The sequence below is a fragment of the Pogona vitticeps genome, chromosome 11 (genome assembly GCF_051106095.1).
Source record: "Pogona vitticeps strain Pit_001003342236 chromosome 11, PviZW2.1, whole genome shotgun sequence".
Classification (NCBI taxonomy): domain Eukaryota; kingdom Metazoa; phylum Chordata; class Lepidosauria; order Squamata; family Agamidae; genus Pogona; species Pogona vitticeps.
The window spans coordinates 16,984,956-16,998,882 of record NC_135793.1 but is presented as its reverse complement, the minus strand read 5'-3'; positions in this window follow the sequence as shown (position 1 = coordinate 16,998,882).

The window sequence follows — 13,927 nt, the reverse complement described above, 5'->3', positions numbered from 1 at the left end:
CCACCTTTGTACACAATTATTGCCAAATCCAGAAGAAAACATGGTATAGCAGGAGCCCGTGTCCTAGATTACATGTCCAAAGTGTCAGAAATAGATCACCCTGTCTTTTTCACTGTTAAACAAAGCCATCTGGATCTTTAAACCAATTTACCAGTCTTCTTCAGGCCTAAATCCGTGTAGCCAGTCACAACGGCCATAAACACAACTTTCATATTCACAGGAACAGTACTGCTTTATCCATTAAGATAGAGATTTACAGAAGGAGATAGGTTTTAGCTGCTGTCTTCTTTTTTTTATGAGCTTCTTATAGGCACTTGGGAGGGAGCGCTCCTTGTTTGTGACAGGATGAAGAGCCAGATTGATATAACCCAACCTTCACATTCTTAAACTGGCCAGAACTTTCTGATCTTCTCTGATTAGTGACATATTATCAGCTTTATAAGAAGGAGAGCACAAGGCCACATGGAAATAATCATGAAGAATGAACTACCATAAAGGATTTGCCATGGGCAGCTAAAAGAGGAACAGCTAATGGACTGACTACACAGAAGAAATGGATGATAGATCTCACTACAAAATGCTTATTGGGATTTGCTACAGTAGCTCTGTGGCAAAACAAACGCTAAACTATATATTTTGGCGTGCATTTCTTTCTGAGAGCGTTCATTTTAATGTGTATTTCCTCCCTCCCATCATCATTTTTGAATGCACATTTGAGCCAACAGCTGCACTGAGAAATGTGGAAAAGTGTGTTATAATTGCATTGTTATCCATGTATTAAACTTAGAAATGTATATTAGTTTAGATTGGGGGAAATTGTCCAGCCATTCTACATTGAACACCTCTAAAATTGTTGGTGCATTAGCATGTCGTACTTGCAAGCCACTCCAATCAAGAAGTCATCATATATTTCACTATTATGCTTAGATTGTTGTCTTCAACACATAAAACAAAGAGAATGGTGTTGCTTTAAAGCAGGGGTGAACAAAGACGTTCTACCTCCACTGAAGTTATTGCACTGACTGTTCCACCCCAACACTGCCAAAAAAAAATATGATTTTTCCCATCCAAAGGGGGTGGGTGGGTGGCAGAAGAAGGTTGAGAGAAAGTGAATGATTCCTGCTAGAGATTATCAACAATTCACCATTAAATAAATTGCAGGGCTCTCACTATCCAGTTGGCATGTTTGTTTAATATATATATATAACCTCGTGGTGCTGCGGGCTAAACCGCAGAAGCCTGTGTTGCAGGGTCAGAAGACCAAGCAGTTGTAAGATCGAATCCACGTGGCAGAGTGAGCGCCCGTCGCCTGTCCCAGCTCCCGCCAAACTAGCAGTTCAAAAGCATGTAAAAATGCAAGTAGATAAATAGGGACCACCTCGGTGGGAAGGTAACAGCGTTCCGTGTCTAAGTCGCACTGGCCATGTGACCACGGAAGATTGTCTTCGGACAAAAAAACGCTGGCTTTATGCCTTGGAAACGGGGATGAGCACCGCCCCCTAGAGTCGAACACGACTGGACAAAAATTGTCAAGGGGAACCTTTACCTTTACCTTTAACCTCATAATTCTCCCTTCTGGGAGTTCCATTTGACATATCAACACCTGCAGACATTCAAATGTGTCTTAACCAGGGAAAAAGCCCACGGTGGAAGGCTTGACGGCTAGGCCTAGCTCTGCTGGGCTTCCTGTTCAGAGAGGCAGCTAACTTTGGGCAGCATCCTTTCTGAACAGAAATACAGGCAGAACTAGGTCTATCATGACCACAAAGCCTTCCGTCATAGGCCTTTCTTTCAGGTAGGACAAAGTTAGTTATCTGTAGGTGCCTCTATGTTAAGAGGAACATACAGAATGGAGAGTTATAGGATTTGTAGTCCAAAAATCAGAAAAACCTATACCTAATAAGTATCTCAAATTATAATGAATATCCAAGAGGTGAGAGCTGGCACAAGATATTATTATCTTTAGGCAATTACTATGGGCCAGCATGTGAATCAGGCATGATGAACCTTCTGGGGCAGCTACACTTCCTCTTCAGTACTGGTTGAATATTTGTTCATGTCCTCACAAATCTAGCCCAGAGGAGATTGGTAAGTTAGTGGTGGCCTGCAAGAGCAGATGATATGATCGGCTGCTTGCTTGTCAACTTTGTCCCTTGAAAGCAGGTGATAGCAATAGCAATGAAGAAGATGAAGTCCTATGAAAGAGGGCCCACAGAACTCCAGAATTTCAGAATCTGGGGGCTTTCAGAATCTGGGGACAACACCAGAGGAAAGCCCAACATCTCCATTAAGCCTCAATTTCCAAAGATAATAAACAGCCTCGGGGTGCACAAAAGGCACATTCATTTTGACTGTTAAACCCCAGCGGTGTGCACTGAGTTTGATATATCAGATGAACTTTAGTATCCTCATTGATTTCACTCTTTCTGTTTGCAATATTAGTTCTTGTTATTCAACTCAAGCTTTTGTAACCTGGTGAGCGAACCGAAAACTGAAAAAAACCCAACTGGATCAGCAGAGAGCGTGCCAATTTGATTGCTGTGGGGTCAGAAATACTTGGCTTCTGTGTTTGTGAATGCACTTAACAGAGGATTGCTTTAACAAATAACTAAATTATTTGGGAGTAGCTGTAAAATATTTATGGAGCAATACAACTGCAACACAGCATGCCAGCTTTATAGGTCCAATACATACGGAATATTATCATCCATCACCACAGCAAATTATTTAATGCTCACCATCTTCTACACTTTTGGTCAAGGTCATGTCATAAAAACAACTGGCATTGGTAACAAACCCATAATGAATGATAGCTCAGCAACACAGAACTGAGAAACAGTCACTGTTTCAATGAAGTTCAATACCCAAATCCCATTCATATCAAGGTGATTCTGTTATTAGACCACCTTCCTTAAGAAGGTCCAAAATTATGTGGAGAATCTGTGGATAGCACCTCTTCTCCTGTATGATGTTACCAACAAGGGAAGAAGGGCGAGGAAAGGAAAGGGGCAAATCAACAAAAAGAGACTAGATTGTAAAGCTACCCTGTCCAATATTTACACACACAGAGAGAGCCCCAAAAACCTGGTCAACGTTTACACATGTGGCGCTCCAAGCTGATGAGCTGACACAGTGACCTGATGGGTTGCTGGCCATGACCTTGCTTGCACAAAGCTGGCAGGCTGCCGTGCTCGTATCCAGAACTAGAGTCCCATGTGCTCATAAATATTGAGGAGGATACTGGCCAAAGTCTTCATTTCCCTGTCCTGTCCTGGTGGTCACAGAGGGGAGAGAAATGGTAGATATTCAAATGTCTCTCTCTCAGGTGACTTATCGCTGAATTTCACCAGATAGGAATCATTCTACTGGCTTTCCAGGGTTCTTTCTCACATGTATAAACTTTATATGAACCCTTCTTTGGGAATTTTGAATAAAGTGGGGAAGACAAGGGGGAGAAGAAGGGAGAAACTCAACTTTATCATAGTATCCACCAAAGAATTCGGGACATTGAACTTTGGACTCTGGTTTGAATTTAATTTGCGTTCCTCATTTTTATTGTTTGCCCCCTTTGTCTGTAACTGGTGCCAATTATTTCACCAATCTCATTATCCCACTGTGGCGCTGGGCATTTATGCTAGCCAGATTTAATATATTTCCCTCAGCTGTTCTTTCCAGCAGATATCGTAACATCCCCTTTAAGAACCGCCGGTGTAAGCACTGCTTAGTGGAACCGGACTCAATGTTGCATATTCTTCTTCACGGCCCTAAATTTAGCGAGCTCCGCCAATTACTACTTAGCCTTGTTATTTCAAATTTCTTTGGCTCCCCTGAGAGCTCAATCCAAATGATGTTGGCAGATAAACAACCTGATTTGACTGAGTGTGTAGCTGAATAACTTGGTATTGTAATAAATTAGGCTGACTGTTTCAAGGAGCCTTTATTGATTGATTGATTGATTGATTGATTGATTGATTGATTGATTGATTGATTGATTGATTGATTGATTTGATTTGATTTGATTTGATTTGCACCCTGCCCATCTGGTCTATTAAGACCACTCTAGGTGGCTGTAACTTGATGTAACTTGACCATATTTACCTTATTGCAGTGGAAAGTATCATCTTGATTGTACAATTACTGGTTTCAATGCCAATAAAGGTTTTTGATTGATTGATTGACAAGGGGAAGACAAGTTGTTTCTCTCTAGACATCTTAGCAAAAACTGGGTGAATAAAAACTAAGTAGGACTCTACTTTGTTCATGAGAACACATACTTCTTCAACGAAGCACTTCCAGGAAGACGTAAATCCTAGCTTGCCTCATCTTCACTTGGAAGGAAAAGGAAGTGCAAAATAATTCAACTCATCTTGTGAGAGGGGAAGATAATCTTGTGCCTTTCTCAGCAAGAGAACATGAAAGATAATGATTTTAGTGGAAATAGCTGTTAACTTCCTTCCTTGGATGTTCTAACAGTTAGAAGCATCAAAAAGGTTGCTTAGTTCTTTTCAAACAATCAACTGATCATTCTGTGCTTGATCTGTGCATGTATACTGTGTGAATACGTGCATGCATGTGTACATGTGTGTGAGAGAGGTTTGGTTCTCAAAGGAAACAATACCAATTTTGGGCCAAGACAGTTTGCACACACTGTGGAGATACTAAAGGGGGAAAAATAGCACTCTGCTTCTTACTTTTGCCCAGAGGCAAAGAATTTCACGAGGCCTGACATTTGAGATCTAGACATGTTCTTAAGTTGACACAGCCTGAACTGATGAGATGAAAATGTAGCAAACCTTCTTTGCATTAGTACTCTATGTCTTCTAGTCAAGTAAACCCATAACTTGATGTGCCTCTGTTCTCTAGGGTCCCTCCACCCCATTTCAAAGAAGGGACTATCGACATTGTTTATGAATCTGGGTCTCGGTGTCTGCCTGAAGCTCTTGTGACAGGACTTCTTTCTCTGTAATGTTGGGTTCCAGGAATTGCAGACCATCTACTAGGGAAGATTCATCCTGGGGAAGGAGGAGAAGACAAATTGTGCCCTTACCTTTCTGAAAGAGGCATTTGAATGGACTCATCATCACCTTCTCTGGATCTTTCTCAAGATATTCCCTTTCCCAACTGAAAGATAGGATTGCTCGGTTAATCTCTTAGACATGATGTTCTCTTCACTGCCACCATGAGAAATGGTAGGCTTGAGATGTTTGTGGCTGTTGTAGTACGTAGTACCCAAATTGTAACGATTGTACACAAAATATGAAATTCAACAAGCATTTAGGTTTAAAAATATATATAATGACAGCAAAATAAGTATCTGAGCAAATCTCTGCCCTTTCACAACATTCAAAATCTGTTGGCAGAGTTGGCAAGGCTCCCTAGCATCACAATAGGGCTGGACCTGTCATAGGATAATTAGTTGGTGCCCAAAGTGAACTTAATAAAATGGGAGAAACCCATTAAATTCAACTTTAGTCTTATTTTTTTCCTGCTACCCTCAACTTTCCACAGCATTATTATTTTTTCCATGCCTTCTCATGATGTGCCCAAATTATGATGACCTCTGTTTTGTCATTTTTCCCCTCCAGAAGAAGTTCAGGCTTAATTTGATCTAGGAAGCACTTTTTGTCTTTCTGACATTCCAACCAAGCTCTCCTGCAGCACCATATTTGAAAGAAATCAATTTTCTTCCCATCAGCTTTCTTCACTTTCCAGCTTTCACATCTGCACATAGTAATCAGGAAGACAATCGTGTGAATGATTGTGGTCTTGGTCTCCAGTGACACATCCTTACATTTGATCATCTTTTCTAATTCCTTTATTGCTGTCCTTCTGAGTCTCAGTCTTCTCCTGATTTCTTGGCTGCAGCCTCCACTTGGATTAATGATTGAACCCAGGTACACAACATCTCTAACTATTTCAATTTCTTCCTTGCCAACGTTGAAGTGTAATCCTTCAACTTTTTGTCTTCTTAATGTTCAGCTGCAGTCCTTCTTTTACTCACATCAGAAATTGTTTCAAGTCATTGCTGCTTTCTTCCAACAAAGATGGTATCATCTGTGTATCTTAAATTATTAATGCTTCTTCCACCAATTTTCATTCTTCCTTTGCCTGAATCTAATCTTTCCATATCGTATGTTCTGCATACAAATAAAGAGATAAATGCACCCTTGCTTGCCTCGTTTGCCTACAGGAAACCATTATCTCTTTCCATATTCTGTTCTAATGGCAGCTTCTCGTCTACAATACAGATTATGTATCTGGACAATCAAGTGCAGAAGAACACCCATAGTTTTTCAGCACAACCCCTATTTTCTCATGACCCAGATAGCCAAAGGTTTTGTTATAGTCTATAATGCATAGACTGATCGTTTTCTGAAATTCTTTGGTGTGTTCCAATAGCCAGTTGATATTTGCAATATGATCTTGAGCGTATCTTCCTTTTGGGTATCCAGCTTGAAAAATTGGGCATTTCTTGCTCTACATAAGTTAAAGTTTTTGTTGCTGAATCTTGACCATAATTTTGCCTGCATGGGAAATTAGAGCAATGGTCCTGTAGTTACTACACTCCTTGGCATCTCCTTTTTGAGGGATTGAAATGTATATTGTTCATTGTTTTGTTTACCATTTGTTGACATATTCTTGTTAGTATTTTGGCAGACTCACTCTCTTGCTTTACTCCAGTTTTAAAGTCCTTTATGGAAATAATATCTGAAAAATCATAAAAGATAAACTTCAATCTCTTCCTTTTTTTAAGCAGAACTCATATGGAATATTTCATCACACAGCAAATGCATCAAAAGAAATATTGCAAACGATTCCTTGGTTTTATACTCTTAGGACCAAATCTCCCACCCCCTGCACATGTATGTTTCCCGCACATGCATGCACGCCCCCCAGACACATAGGTGCCCCACCCCCATGTGCATGTATGGGTGCTCCCCATGTGCACCCCACCCACTCATGCATGCGCACATTAGTGCCCCACCCACTCACGTGCACCCACACATGTGCCCTCACCCACCCGCACATGTGCATGTGGGTGCCTCGCCTATTCTTGCGCATGCACAGGTGCCCCGCCCACCCAGGCATGTACCTGACCCCCCCAACCAGTCTGTGGTTCAGAAAAGGTTGGGGACCACTGAAAAGAGCACCTTCCTATATATCTTAGAATAATACAACTTTTGTGCTAATGTTAATTGGACATAATTTAGAGCTTCAGTGAGTCTTAGGGTTGTTCTAGCACAAACTTTCTCAGATATACATCTTGCAAAATAACTTGTTTTTGTTTTCACTTGGTCATCAGAAGCTATATTTGAAAAATAGTCTAGACATGGCGCTTTAAAGTTATTCAGTCCCCAATAGAAAAAAAGGTGACATCAGTGTCTAAAAATGTGCTAACTGTATTGAATAGTTAAGCCCTTGATCTTATCTTGGTTCAGACCATCTCAAAGAATCCGAAACGGCTTTTTTTGGCCTTTTTCCCCCCAGGTCGTATCGGTACATGTTTATGTGGATGCTTTAAATAGTGTACTCAGTGTTTATCCAGAAATGGAGTTGAGAAATACAGCAGGGAAGAATAGGTCCATTATGTATATAGATGCAAGAATATACAACTCACGTTTGGGGAAATAATCATAGCTCTTTGCCAGATAATAGCTCCAATGTCTACTTACAGCACACTAGAAATGCCAATGAAGTTTTCGTTTTACTTTCGAAGGATGCATGTCGCTGGCCCCTAGGTGGCACTGTTGATATTCCGAAAACTCTTTGCAACTCTTAGCCCTCTACACGAAAATCAAAGCTTCCAGCAAATATATCCAGGAGACATTGTGAGTATTTTGCAGACTGTGTTAGAACTGGAATATTTTATTGCTATTTTGTTTAATTAGAAAGAAATATCTTTGAAACAAACCTTTTAAAAGCCATGGGTACGTCTCTGCCCATTTACCATGTACAGCTTTAAAAGGCTAATCAATATGTTCTACACAGTATATCGCTTGTGTATGTCTGGACACTGACTGATTGCCGGCCATTGGAATGCCAAGGGCACTATTATTTACTCTTTCCAATGGATTTAGATGCTGCAAAAGGACACACTGCAGCTCAATGCATTGTCACTAAGTCTAACTACCTTAATTAAGCTGCATTGGTTTTCATTCAGCAATGCCAAAGCATGGCAACAGCCATATACTATAGCCTCACATTAATGTCTTCCTTAAGCACCTCTTTAGATGGAGAAACAAGGAATAGAAATGTCTTCTGTTAACTTTCTTCACCTGTTGGCCTTTGCCCAGGCGATGTCAGAGGCCATTTCTTTTATTTTGGACATGGCTGTATCCACCATTAAATTCTTAGTGCTAAATCCAGCAGGCTGTCCCAGATACAGCCCATCCATCAACTCCATGGGACTTGTGTAAAAGCTTAGTTAATTAGTCCCAGTGATTCCTTGAACTTACTCCAGTTGTACTAACAATGGGCTTTGACCTACAATTCAATCACAGTTTGTAATGACAATTCCACTGACATCTCCTAGGCTTGCAAAAGGTTTGATACACATTTGTTCCTAAGGATAACAATCAGACCCTAAGAACTGGAATCTGGGCATGCCAGTCATGGCCTTCGGTCCAGCAGGATGCCAGATGCCAAGCCCTGTGGCTCAATAGTTGTCCTTTTGCTCCTCTTCCTCGTTACTACTGTGTAAGCACTTGCCTCTTTTAAACATGTAAGCTGCATCAGGAGCAAAGAGAAAGAATTGCTGCCTTTTCTCTACCTACTGTGCCCCTCTTATTGTCTGGGTGAACTGAGTCAAAGGGAACAGGGCAAGGAAATGAGCTAGAACAGGATGTGAGTCCAGTCAAGATGGAGATCTATCAAAGGCATATTATTAATTTATTCCTGTCCTATTTTCATTTACAAATTCCAGAGCAGTCCATACTATTAAATATCAAAACCTAGAAGGTACAGTGGCCAGAATCTTTTAGCTTACATATGCCAATGTAACTGCAGTGACATAAATCATAGCAGCAAATAGGTAAAAAACCCCTACTGCTTAGACCCTTGTCATGCACCAATTCATGCAACTGGTTTATGACAAGGGAAACAAGTGGTGAACATTGGACTAATAATTGCTGTGATTTTCACTGTTGTATCTTGGCCAGCATACATAAGTGATAGGATTTGGGGAATAAAAATTTAAAATGCATAGCTACATGAATTAATGTTGACAGGCAATCTGGAAGAGTCTTAAAAGAGATTAGATATATTGATAAAATTTAGGATTATCAATAGCTATTAATAGCACCCCTGGTATCAGACAATGGAGAAAATCCTGTTGCGCCATTAAGTAGGCATAAGTTGATATTGTGCCTGCAGTAGATATGAGGGTGCCAATGTAGAAGTGCTATCCATGAAGCACTTCTACTGGTGCATTGTGCAATTGGTCACACAGGAGATGCATGCCCAGTTGTCAAATTGAATCATACAATTTCTAGTTGCCAGAACGCCCGGCACATTTGTGCAGGGTTAACTTTATGCCTGCATGTGAGCCCTGCCCTAATGTGTGGTCCCTCCTACATTCTCTGGTCCATGAATGTGACACTGGCTGTTTAAAACAAAGGAAGGATTATGGTATCTTGAACAGGGGGTCTCAAGTCTTAAACAGGTACTTCAAACAAGGATTTAACAATGGGGCTAGTTAACTTCACTAGCCTCTTCTTCCATCCCCTGAGCTAACCACACTGGAGTGTGGGATTCGAGTGTGGGGGTTTCCTCCTTATTGTATGTCTCTTCAAGGCCCTCCAGCCTTGCACAGCTGAGGATTAAAGTAAATTTAAAAGAGAAGTTGTATGCCTTACAATTAACCTCATTTCCTTTCCACCATGGTATTCCTTAAGATGCCTTGGCAATAATCTTTGTAAATAAAACCTATGTTTCTCTTCCAGTGGCCAATTACCAAATAAGGTACACTAAATCCAGTATACATAGGTGAAGAAAATAATGTGGTTCAATACACAGATGTTTTTCAACATTTAGTACAGCACTTCTCCAAAATGTAATAAATATTATTACCTAGGTTTTGACTGTGAATGAAGATTTGAATCGTTATCTCACCCATCTTAGTATGACACAGTCTGTTGACTCATGGAAGGTCTACAAGCAGAGTAAGACTATAGACAGAAAACATGATTATTAGATGTGGGGAGAGAAAAGGAACATCTGTTAGCAGCTCTGGAGGTGGGGCCTGATTATCTAATTCAATACATACTTCCTTAGCTCCTGTTTATTGTCCTGACTTGTTTTTAAGCTTCAAACGAAGATTAATTTGTCTATCTGAAGATCATGAATCAACCTTTTTTATAGATCAATTAACTAAATAGCTTTAGAGGCAATCTCAGTGCATTTATATGGATGAAAATCTTCATTGCTAATTGTCCCTAATATCTTTTCCCACTCATCCCTCCCAAATGAAATTAATAAGCTACGTGCTTCTAGGAGTTTGACACTTCCCAATGCAGTTTATAGCACTTTTTTTGCAGTCTGTGAACAAAAGAAAGGACACATTAAACATTTATTTTGGTAGGCCTTGTGGTAAAGGAACTTCCTGGGTTTCACTGAAAACAGCAATTTTTTTAAATTACTAAAGTAAGAGAAGCAAAGGGTTGTTGGAACCTCATTAAAATTCCACCTTAAAGCAAGTCACAGTAATATGACAACAAGGGGCTAAACACTTGTCTACTTATGGAGGCTGGTAGAGTTTAATGTGATGGGGGTTTAATCTAAGTTTTCAAGAGCTGATGAATGAACAAATGAATGAATAAATGAATGGAAAATGCCTCTCTAAACTTGTATATCCTTGTGTTTGGACAGCAGGATATACAAGTAATAAGCAAACACAGAGAAATATGATATTGGACTTGAACATGTCTGAATAGGAAGCTGACCTATATGAATTCTTGGTCAATCCAGTTAAAGGGTATTAATGCTGACACACACAGGGTTTCTGATGCACATCTTTCCCAGACCTACCTGGAGCTGCTGGGGATTCGGCCTGGTCGCTGTTTCTGGCGAAGCATGTAATCTACCACTCTGCAACATCCCTTCCTCACAAGGCCAGCTCATCCACCTGGGAAAGGGAGCGTTGATGGAGTGTCACAGAAACTGTGCACATTCCTGTTCTACCACTTGCAAAAATCTCTGGAGTTCGCCACACCCCCAATGCCTTGCTCTACGGGGTCCTCAAAGCCAGGCACAATGGGTGAGAAGCCCCGACAGATTGCTCATAGCATTGGCACAGCCGTTTCTTCCAGGCAATCGACCCGCAATGTCCGGCATTGCAGAAGGATGCCTCAGAGACGTCCCTTTGGGCCCGGCCAGCTTCCTGGGGGCAGGACACATCTGGGGCTGCTTTCCATAGAGATTGATGTGCTCTGTCTTATTTGGAGAGAAAGACATAGGTTGAGTGTTGGCAGCCACAGTGGAGGTGATGGAGGTGATGGTGGGAACAGGAGCAGGCAGGTGGGAGAGGTGAAGATGATAGTCATGGCAAGACTTTTCAGACTTCAGGCAGTGGGGGAGCTGAAGCTACTGCTCCATCCCCATTAATATTTCCCTTCTGTAGCATAGAAACTTAAAAACCAAAAACCAAAAAACCATCCGTTCAGATTCTTTGTCCGCATAGCCTTCCTGACGGCGACTGGCATGCAGAGATATTTTTCCTTGGCCAAAATCCTTTTGGGATTTTATCTGGCATAACACAAATGGCGTAACTTTGGGAGACAAATTGCCTCAAATTAAGACATCCGTGGAGACATTATACGTTGCATGATGACTCACAGAAGTTAGCACACAACAGATAATGTCTGTGGTGATTTCTTGAAGCAATTTGCATCCAACAAGTATAATATTTCTATTATTCTTGTGGATGTAACTAAGAAAATTTTGGACAACGCCAATTACCCAGAATTTACCCTGCCTTTTTGATTTAATTCACCAGCCCATTTATTAAATGACATTTTATTTTATTTTATTGGCATTTATGTTTCCCAACCGAAAGCCTCTCCCTAGTCTAAGGTCACTGACCTGAGACTGCCTGTGTCACTGCCAGGCCAAATTGCCTCTGGGCAGAACCGACAGTGGATGATGACACAGGGTGAAAAATAAGACTAGCCGTGTGATTCCAGGCTGCCATTTAAGAGGAAATACTCTGGACTAAACCAATGATTATCTGCATGCAGAACCTGCGTGCTGCCAGTGAGTTTTGATCCACATACAAATTAAACCTCGTTTGGCACTCATCCTTCTCTGTTCAGGGAGTAATTCAATTAAAAAAATGCTGTGGTTTCCTCTACCCCCCCCCCCCCAAAAAAAGAGGATTGTTGAAGTGGCTTCCACGAGTCTCCCACTCTGTCACCCACCGTAGATTTCTTGGAGGGGAGAAGCGACGGTGAGAGTAGTACAGATTTTATTTTGTACTTATTTATTCATTACATGTATATCTTACCTTTTTCTCCAATGGGAACATATAACTCCCCTGTTACAACAGCTCCACTGGCTGCCAATCCGTTTCCAGGCACAATTCAAGGTGCTGGTTTTAACCTATAATGCTCTAAACGACTTGGGTCCAAGCAATCCCAAAGACCACATCTCCCTCTATGAGTTTATCCAGGCATTAAGATCTTCAGGGGAGACCCTTCTCTTAGTTCCATCACCCTCACATGTATGCTTGGTGGTGAAACAGGAGGGGGTCTTCTCTGCTGCTCCTCCCAGACTCTGGAACTCCCTCCCACTGGAAGCTAGGCTCGCCCATCTTGGCAGTTCCTTCCATAAGCAGACAAAGACCTTTTTAATATAAAAATATAATTTTAATCTAATACAGTGGGGTCTTGACTTGAGAACTTAATCCGTATTGGAAGGCGGTTCTCAAGTCAAAAAGTCTGTAAGTCAAGTCTCCATTGACCTACAGTGCATTGAAAACCGATTAATCCCGTAACAGGCCGTTTTTGTTCCATTTTGGTTTTTTTCTGGTCTGTAAGTCAAATCTCAGTCTGCAAGTCAAACCTAAATTTTGCGGCCAGAGAAGTCTGTAACTCAAAAAGTCTGTAAGTCAAGCCATCTGTAAGTCAAGGGTCCACTGTACTTAAGTTTTTAAAAACATTTGTATACTTACTGTTTTTAGCTTTTTACATACTATTTTAATCATGTAAGGCCACCCTGGGTCTTTTTGGGGGGAAAGGTGGAATAGAAATATTTTAAAGAAATAATAAATAAATAATTTTGTATAAGGAGGTAAACACCATGATTTCCCTATTTTTGATCCTATATGTTATTCAGTTGCAAGTATCCATGACCATTGGTGATGTTAGCTGGGAGTCGAAATCCAAAACATCTTTAAAAATCACTTGTGTACACAACTGTCCCTCCCCTCCCCAACCTTGTGAGATAAGTCAAGCTGAGACTGAACAAGAATCCAGATTCCCCAAATATGAGTCCAACAAATAAACCAGTGATGGGCAAACGTGCACCACAGTATGAGCAGCTGCATCAGCTCTTGTTGCATCCCTAGTATTATTTCTAAAATATGATCAAAAGGCTCTTGCACCCTGGTGCAATTCTCCTGGTGTTTCCAGCCCTCCTAGCTCTATTTTAGGTCCGTGGTAGGCCTTCTTTGAACATCAGAAATAATGAAAAGTCACTTCCAGATCTGAAAAAGCCCCACCTCCCTGGCCGAAAACAGATGAAAACAATGTGAATTTGCCCCACCAATCCTCTAGAGCAGGGGTGGGCAATTAATTTCCAAAGGGGGGCACATGAAAAATCTGAACTGTGTTTGGGGGCCAAACCAACTTTACTTAAAAATAAAAGATAAGCAACTGATCAACTTTAGACAAAAAGCTATAAATGGTTTTGATGTTCAACTTGTTCAGTGGGA